Source organism: Triticum aestivum, unplaced genomic scaffold (assembly GCF_018294505.1).
Source record: "Triticum aestivum cultivar Chinese Spring unplaced genomic scaffold, IWGSC CS RefSeq v2.1 scaffold18334, whole genome shotgun sequence".
NCBI classification, from domain to species: domain Eukaryota; kingdom Viridiplantae; phylum Streptophyta; class Magnoliopsida; order Poales; family Poaceae; genus Triticum; species Triticum aestivum.
The window spans coordinates 137,632-147,536 of record NW_025225442.1 but is presented as its reverse complement, the minus strand read 5'-3'; the positions used below and the strand labels follow the sequence as shown (position 1 = coordinate 147,536).

The following is a 9,905-nucleotide window of genomic DNA, read 5'->3' as shown; positions in this document are numbered from 1 at the left end:
CGGGTCCCCACACATTCAGACATCTGAGTAGACCCTGCACCTGCACTGCTCATTGCTGAACCCTTGTTCTTTCAGTAACAATCGATGGGGATTCTTTCACTGTTGTGTTCAATATTCAGACAAATTTGGCCAATGTTCACTGTTTTGTTCAATATATTCAGACAACTTTATAAATACAACTTGTTTTGGACTCTAACCTTGACTCTGAAATACTTGTTTTGACCCTTGTTCACTGTTTTGCCTAGTGGCTACACGATAACAGACAAATATGTTAACTTGGCAACAAGACACCTAAAGACTACTCCTATGTAATAATATTTCGTAATTCGTAAGAGAAGGCAGTAGCATAGATGATGTGAGTCACAGAGAGTGTGTTACCCAAATGATATTTTGCAATCCAAAATATTTTTTAGTTCGAGTCAAAAGATAGAAAATGCAGCTCGGTTCATGGGATGATGATGTACAAGAAACCAACAACTTAAAGAGTTTTATCTTTATCATTACCTTCCCACTGCCCTGAGCTGCAAGTAGCGCTACTACTCCCATTCCAGATTAACTTTCTGATCTTTTCACCCAGCAAGAAAAAAATCTGTCGCAGAAAATGCGTGTGACAGAGGAATTGAAACTTGTTGTCTTTCGCCCAAGGATCAACCTCACACACACATCAGAAACAGAGCAAATTTGGGGCAATTTCTTCTCTACCTTTTTCTTCAAGTCCAAGGATTATTACAAGGCTTAGGTTTATGTTGTACCCACATGATACATACAGACCAAGTGCTCGACTTTACAAATACGACTCGTCTTGGATTCTAATTCTACCGGCAATTCGAACATTGCCTTGACTCTGAAAGTACATAGCCGAACACAAGCATCCAAACACAACCAGAAATATATTAAGCTATTAACTAATTAATTTGGTAAGACTCCTAAATAGTACAGTGTAACAATGTTTCCTAATTCGCAGGACAAGGCAGTAGCATACATGATGTGAGTCGCATACATTGTGTTACTCAAATGAAATGTTTTTCCTCCGGATGCACGCGCTTCTTGCTTCCTACTGTAAGTTGTGGCGATTGCATCTTACAGCTTATCGTGTAGTTGTAGTAGGGTGGTATGCGAGACCTCCATGCAAGAGCCTCAAATTCCCCTTGTGGTAGTGTGCCACCACGTCCTAAGATGATGTCGTGCACAGTGATCTCGGGGACTTGCTCACTGGAATCTAACTGATGATGTTTGCAAATCAAGAAATATTTACTGCTGCCCCCCAATCTCCAACAATACACCGGTGCATCTACTCGGAAATGAAGGCATGAGTGCTGGTCAAACATAAGGAGATGTGCCTGTTTATATGCTCTCGCACATTCAAGAGTTGTGCGCCAAAATCGAGCATTCAAGTTATCTCGCAGTATCCCAGCAATGAGATGCGTGCCCGCGAAACACCCTCTGAATCCCAAAGCGATCTCCATTGCCATCACTGCCAGTTTAGGCTGTTCATCAGGGTTTGTGCTTCCGAATGCAAGCGACTTGAAAAAATGCCAGTAAGCTTCTTGAGGGAGATAGTCCATTCGAAGTGCTTCTGTTGTTCCCAGATTCACAATTTTATCTGATCGGCTGGTGATTATGATTTGGTCCCACCGCGCGGTGTCATGCTGGTTGCCAAAGATTTCAACCTTCTCCATGTTCCTTCATTAATAATGTCCTCAGCCATTTCAACAATAATCAGCAACCTGGTTTGAGAAGCAGAATTTTGATGTCTGACCACTCCTTCATCCTTAAGACTACCTTGTGGAAAGAACAAGATCATTGAGAAGTGATCACGCACACTCCCATCCCTACAGATATACTCCCTCCGTTCGGAATTACTTGTCGCGAAAATGGATGTATCTAGACGTATTTTAGTTCTAGATACATCCATTTCCAAGACAAGTAATTCCGAACGGAGGGAGTACTCAACAAGAGTGCTCTTCCCTACTCTTATTGGCCCAACAATTGGAAGTACAGCAGCCAAGCCTGAAGTAGCGCCAGGATGAAGCAAGAAATTCAGAACCCGATCTTGTTCTGTTTGGCGACCAAACATGCAGTTGTCCAATAGCAAATATGTGCCATAAGGTTGGCGGAGGATCCGAGGATATGACTCCAAGAAGAAAAGAAACTCCCTCGTACCAGCTACAGTGAATTCAAGGGTATCAACCATCCGTTGCAGCTCTTCTCGTATGTTGCCGTTTGTGCCAAACGACAGCGCTTCTCTGTTGCTGCTGCCACCGCCGGCCCAAGAGAAACGGAGCCGTTTGGCTGAACTGGATTTAGACAGCGCAGATGATGATGAGTGGCTTACCTCCTCCTCGTCGAGGGCAGCTTGGAATCTCAAGGAATCAAGAACGTAGCGGCCTCTGTACATTCCTTGCTTCAACATCTTGAGCTGACGGAGCATCCCCTGGTTGGTGATGTCCCGCGCCTCGGCCTCCTCGACGATGATGTCGATTCTCAGCAGGACTCTCTGTAGCCTCTGTTGAATCTTGTTGATGTCAGGCTGCTGCTGGAAGTATTTGCTGATCACGAACGATGCAGACCTGCTGATGAGGTCACCCACGATTGCAGAGACGAGGATATCCATTGATTGTGAACCACCTCGACTCAGAGGCAGCTCAAGCCATGGGGGTGTTGCTAGATTTCGACTCGAGACCCAGCCACCCAGGTAGGTGTTCTGAATGGAAGATTGGAAGGCTACTGCTGGATAATTTTTGGTGGTGGTGCCCTAATAATTTTTGGGCGAGTCTTGGGCTGCCATGTGAATCGAGTCTGACTTGACTCAGTTGCCAAAACAGCACTACTTTTGTTCCCTTCCTTTACTTTTATCTTATTTTATACCTCCTGGCATCTGCATCTAGATGATAAATGATGCACACAAGCATAATTTATTACAGGTCAAGATGCTGTTTTCCCTTGTAGACATTTCTCCTTGATGTGATATAAGAGTTGTGGTTTAGTCAGAAACCATAAATGAGACATGAGAAAAACCATACCGTTTGTTGACTGGAGGGTTGAATTTTGACAAAAGACTCAGAAATGGGTGGCAAGACAGTCTACAAGGGATTTTGGCCTTTGGCTCCAGGAATAGTTGAATTTGCTTTGGTTTCTACTACTGTTTCAGTGAGAGAAATATCGGCAGATACCAGTTCTCCTTTTACCGCGGTTAGTAGTAAAAAAAATTGCCAGGACACTCATACTGTAGTTAGCAGTAACTTGGTAACTAAACTGAGTTAACGACAACAGCAGCAAACTCAGAGGCCCGTTAACCCCATCCATTCTTTCTTTCCTAGCAATGACGCGCACTGTCCGTTAACTGAATCTGCACCCGCGCCTTCAGTTTCAGGTGTTGATATATTCAGATTAGCTGGAGCTGCACCACCTGGCCTCCAGGTAATGCCACTACTCCCGATCCAGCTTATCTTTCTGATCTTTAAATCTAGCAAGAAAGGAATCTGTCACAAAAAATAAATGTGACAAGAGGAATTGAAACATATTGGCTTTTTGCCCAAGGATCAAACACACGCGTACATGGGAAACAGAGCAAATTTGGTGCACTTTTCCCTACTCTTTTCTTCATAGCAAGGCTTAAATTTATAGATTACACATAGTATCCTGATCATTAGGATACGGACAAGCAAACTTATGCTACTATGACAGAAGTCCTCCATGCCTACATGTTAATAGACATGTATGTTACCTAACTTGGCAAGACTCCTAAATTGAGTAATAATGTTTCCTAATTCACAGGACAACAGTGTAGCATACATGATATGAGTCACAGACGGTGTGCTACTCAAACAAAATGTTCTTCCTCTTGATGCACGCGCTTCTTTCTTCCTACTCTAAGTTGTGGTGCTTGCATCTTACAGCTTACCCTGTAGTTGTAGTAGGGCGGTATGCGTGACCTCCATGCAAGAGCCTCAAATTCTCCACAGGGTTGTTTACCACCACATCCTAACATGATGTCCCGCAGATTGATCTTGGGGACATTCTCACTGGAATCTGAAGGATGATAGTTGCAAATCAAGAAATATCTGTGTTTCTTTACCAATCTCCAGCAATACACCGGTGCATCTTCCCGCAAACGAAGGTATGGGTGCTGGTCAAACATAAGGAGATTTGTCTGTTTACTTTCTCTTACACACTCAAGAACTGTGCGCCAGAATCGAGCATTCAAGTTATCTCGCAATATCCCAGCAGCAATATGCGCGCTTGTGAAACACTGTCGCAGTTCCAAAGCGATCTCCATGGCCATAGTTGCCAGTTTTGGATGCTCGCCAGCAGGGTTTGTGCTTCCAAATGCAATCGACTTGAAAAAATGCCAATAAGCTTCTTGAGAGAGATAGTCCAGTCGAAGTGCTTCTGTTGTTCCCAGATTCACAATTCTATCTGACCGACTGGTAATTATGATTTTGCTCCCGCCACAAGGTGTCATGCAGGTTGTGGAAGATTTCAGCCTTCTCCATGTTTCATCGTTAATATCCTTGGCTATTTCAATAATAATCAGGAACCTGTTTGGAGAAGCAAAATTCTGATTTCTGAATTTAATATTGTTTTCTCTCAGGTCGATCACTCCTTCATCCTTGACACTGCCTTCTGGAAAGAAGAGGATCATCGAGAAGCGATCACGCACACTCTCATTCCTACAGACATGCTCAACAAGAGTGCTCTTCCCTACTCTTATTGGACCAACGATCGGAAGTATATCCAAATCTGGAGTAGCACTAGGACACATCAAGAAATTCAGGATCCGCTGCCGTTCCGTTTGGCGACCAAACATGCAATTGTCCAAGAACAAATATGCGCCGTAAGGTTGGCGGAGCATCCGAGGATATAACTCCAAGAAGAAAAGAAACTCCTTCATACCATCCAAGGTGTCTTCAAGGGTATCAACCATCTGTTGCAGCTCTTCTCGCATGTTCCTATTTGTGCCAATTACCAGTGCTTCTCTGTTGCTTCTGCTTCTGCTGGTGCGCGAGAAACGAAGCCGTTTGGCTGGACTGGATTTACACAGTGCAGTCAATGAGCGGCTCACCTCCTCCTCCCCCTCCTCGTCGAGGGCGGCTTGGAATCTCAACGCATCAAGAACATAATGTCCTCTGTACATTTATTGCCTCAACATCTTGAGCTGACAGAGCATACCCTGATTGGTGATGTCCCTCCCCTGGGCCTCCTCGACGACGATGTCGATTCTCAATACAACACTCTGTAGCCTCTGGGCAATCTTGTTGATGTCAGGTTGCTGCTGGAAGTATTTGCTGATCAAAAACGACGCCGACCTGCCGACAAGGTTGCCTACGATTGCAGAGATGAGGATATCCATTGATTTTGATTGGGTACCGCCGAACCTCCTCGACTCTGAGCTCGAGTGCTGCAATGGACAAGGGATAAAATTAGCAGTGAGTGATACTAGTCATGGGGGTGTTGCTCAATTTCGACTAGAGACCCGGGCATGTGCTCTGGATGAAAGGTTAGAGGGTGGCTGACTATGTCAAGGTAGTGTGAGTCTTTGCCTGCCGTGTGAAATCAGGTTTGACTTAACGTGTTGTGTGGAATTGCTACTTCCTTTCCTTTTATTTATTACTTGTAGGATTAAAAAGAAGGGGAGCCTTGGCGCAGTGGTAAAGCTGCTGCCTTGTGACCATGAGGTCATGGGTTCAAGTCCTGGAAACAGCCTCTTACAGAAATGTAGGGAAAGGCTGCGTATTATAGACCCAAAGTGGTCGGACCCTTCCCCGACCCTCCGCAAGCGGGAGCTACATGCACCGGGCTGCCCTTTTTTTTTGTAGAATTAAAAAAAATCGCGGAAATACTTATAGGGTTTATTTGGTACATGTCACTGACAACTTCGTGTATTGAAAAATGCCACTGCAAAAAAATGACTCAAGAAAAATGGCATTGTAAAAAAAGGTTTAATTCGATATAGGCCACTGCCCCATTGGCGTATCTTAAATTAGTTTATAAGTTGCATATGGAGTGGTTTGGATAAGAGGATAGTTGGATGTTGATCCTGATTTTTAGAAATGTGTCTGAGATATTTAAGTTTCTCCTTGCCAACCAACTCACTCGAATACACATTTTCTTTGGTTTTGGAGGTGCCGTGGCCATTACTTTTTCTAGCATGAGAGAGTCCCTTTTATTACATGGAAGAAAAACGAAAAGACTTTTATATCGATAGATGATGCACACAAGCATAATTTATTACATGTCTTTTCAAAAAAATATTAATTTATTACATGTCATGGTGTCGCATCAGAACTGACTGATACCCCTTTTTTCCCTTGCAGAATGTCTCCTTGACGTGGTATATAAGTTGGAATTAATTTGGGTAGACTGTTCTGCGAGGAGTGGTGGTTTAGTCAAAGAGCACCAGTGACACACGGGGTAGAAAAACCGGACCGGAGGGTTGGATTTTGACACAAGAGTGGCTCCAGAAACAGTCGAATTTGCTTTACTTTCTACGTTATTTAACTGGGTAATACACAACGGGAGCAGGAAAGTCAGGCCCATCAATCCCAGCCATTCATCCCTGCTTTGCTAGCACAGTGACCCGCACCGTCCGTTGACTGAATCTGTACCTTCAGTTTCAGGTGTTGATGTATTCAGAGTAGCCGGAGCTTGTTAGCTAACTGAATTAAGTTTCAGTTCAGTTAGTTACAGTTTCTGCTCCTAGTAGTTTCAGTTTTTGTTCCAGGTTTAGTTCTGGATATTTTGTTCCAGGTGCATAGTTTTGCATACTGTTGATCAAGTAGCATATTTGGAGAGAAAAAGTTTATCAGATTATCATATTTCATCCCACAAAGATGTCTGGACTACCACAGTAACCAATTACATTCACCTTCTCCAAAAACTTGCAGACAGTATGGCGGGCTTCACCTTCAAGTTTTCTGCCAGTTAGTCACTCAGTTGCCCCTGATCCTGTCCTGGCCATATCTTGTTGCTCCTTGATCTTCTGCTAACTGGAACATGTACTGTAGCATTTCTCTTTGGTGTCTTGTCAATGCAAAATGCTGGAGAATGTAATTCAACCCGATGAGCAACCGCTGCACAGTGCATCTTTCACATATATGTAACAAGATAACCCCACCTCCTCCCGGGCAGGTTTCAACTCATGATTGATTGGATACTGAATGAGCTGCTGAGGATAGAGGCGGTGGCATTGTGCCCTAGAGGAATCATGAATCATGGAATCACTGATTTCTTGAACCCGAACAGTGAGCTCTGCACAGCAGGTGGTAAATTCATCTAGCTATGATTTTCAGATTTTTTTTTGTTGAATCATGGAATCATGAATGCGGACTAGCAGTTATTTCCATCGTAAGTACCTGATATGAAATAGATGTCGTGTTAACTGACTATTTCCATTGTCACCTTCTACAAGGCACTTGCTTGTGCTTCGGCATTGTGAAGGATGCACAAGGACATGCTTTCAAGGTGATATTCTTCTCTTTTGAGAACCCCCAAACCATGCGCATGAATATTGTGGATCATACTACTTGTGTTGCTTGCATTATGAGACTTATTGGTCATCTTGGACCATTTGATTGCGCACATGTTAGAGATCTTACTTCGACTAGTTATTTTCACCTTTTCATGCCTCATGACATATATACCTTGTGTGTTGCATCCAAATCTTGGATTACTTGCTCCTATCATATGGTTGGTTGCAACAATGTCATTTCTTCATATATGCCATGTCCCATTGATTGCTACATGCTTGTGTTGATTGCCTCACACATGATGAACAATTGCTCTTTCTGTTGTGTTGAGTGCCACAATATCTTCACTACACCCTATGCACGTTATGCTTGGATTGTCTTGCACTTGACCATGTGTTTAGACACTTCATTTTATTTGGTGTTGTGAATGATTCCTATGCCTACCATAGACCTTTCATTGAGCGTTTTGTGAATGCTTGTTATGACCTCGAGGTAGATGCTTATTCTCTTGACACTCATATTTGCATCACTACCTCACAATTGCATACTCGTCCCCATGATATCTTCGCTTGTGCTCGATTGATATGCTTACATGCCATGTCACAATCCTTTGTCACACCCTATGCTATGCTTGATGACGATACTTGTTCGGTAAATCACCTCTTGAATGATTGGTTTTGCACTAATGCTAACCACATTTGTTTTTCCAAGTGTTTGTAGTCCTTGCACCTTTTGAAGGAATCACTAGACGATGCAACATTGGAGAGTGCCCATTTCGAGCTTGAAGATGATGAGTACTTGGTGATCGTCCACTCCTACACGGCGAAGCCATCTCCTTCCCATGGTGATTTGGTTTCGATCCGAGGTCGGATCTTTCCCAATGGGGGGGGGGGAGATGATGTGGAGCATCCTATGGACATCACCATGTCAAGAGTTTGTCGGTGCTCTCAAGGCGGAACAAGAACACATGAAGGCCAAGGCTTGTCCATGCCAACCACACTTCGCGACAATCAAGCTCCACGACAACGAGCATGAGGCTAGCACCACCAAGATGTCCAAGCCCGACGAGCTCCAAGACGATGATCCCAAGTTCGACTTCACCGTCATCCCTCTTTGTGGCATTAATGATGCCGAGTCTACCATGGCTCTTTTTCAAGACGACGCGGCGACGAGTACGACTACGAAGACCTTCAAGGACCAAGCTTTGGAGGCAAGAGACAAGGTGGCGAGCAAGGATGATGCTTCCATCTTAGAAGGCGAGAGTGATGATGTGCCATCTTCGGCCTTCATCCACGGCGACGGTGATGAGATGATCGAGCATGGGGTTTTCCCTTCGGTCATGGAGGAGAGTTATGATGTGCCATTTTCGGCCTTCATCCACGGCGACGATGACGAGATGGTTGAGCATGGGATTTTCCCTTCGATCAACCACGGCAACGTATGATGACTTAAGTGACTTGTGCCACCATATTGAGAGTGAGAGTGACTTCACCACTAGCCCCATATATGATGAGTTGCCCCAATTCCCATGTGAGGAGAGCCACAACCCCCACCACTTGAGTGAGATGAGTGAATCCACCATATGTGAGTTTGAGTGCACTTACCTTGAGGGAGTGAGTGAGCCACCACATAGAGAGAGTGTGATAGTTGATAGGGCATGTGAGGCCATTTCGATTTCTAACGACTTAACCTCTACCTCTCTTGTGTCTTCTCATTTGATGCTAGGTCCCATATATGATGACGCGCTGATCCTCGACAACTTTGTCCTTCCTTTGGACAAGACGATGGTCATGGTGGAATATGTGCACCCCCCACATGGCTCCATCACGATGAAGATGACCACCATTTGGTCTTTCCCACCTCACCTACACCACTTGAGTGGAATGACAAAGGTAACATAGGTGAAGGTGATGCTCTAGTCCCACTAGTGGACATTCTTGACATTGATTGCTTGCATGATGTTGATCCACCAATTACCATGCTTTATGCTAGTGTGACTTCCTTATAGTACTTTACGGCCTAATCCATGCCGCACCATTTTTTGCATTGAGGTGACATTGGAGAGAAAACACATAGGTATAACGTTGTCTTTTGCATTTCCGTTAAAGCAATCTCTAATAATGACAACCAGTTTATCACAAAATAGTCAATTGCCTAGAACACTTGCTCCCATTGGATATCATTAATTCCTTCACAACCATAGCACACTCGCTCTCTTTAGTTCTTGCAAACTATTTAATAACAACAAAAACTTTAATTGGCTTGCCTCTACAAGATAAATAACACATATTCACTTGAATCTTTGTAAAGTAATCACTAAAATTTCATAAATAACGTACATAGCTTTCAGAGCATTTTACATGAAGTTCTCTTAATTTACAGGTATGGATGTCTCTCAATATGTTTTTGTCGTTGCAAGGAAGTGGATGTCGCCGG

The 9,905-nt window shown here is 43.8% G+C and overlaps 2 pseudogenes; both read right to left on the bottom strand.

Moving 5' to 3' along the window:
* Positions 1 to 814: 814 nt before the first annotated feature.
* On the bottom strand, positions 815 to 2,701 carry LOC123172211 (uncharacterized; annotated as a pseudogene).
* Positions 2,702 to 3,823: 1,122 nt separating this feature from the next.
* On the bottom strand, positions 3,824 to 5,353 carry LOC123172209 (disease resistance protein RGA2-like; annotated as a pseudogene).
* Positions 5,354 to 9,905: the final 4,552 nt, after the last annotated feature.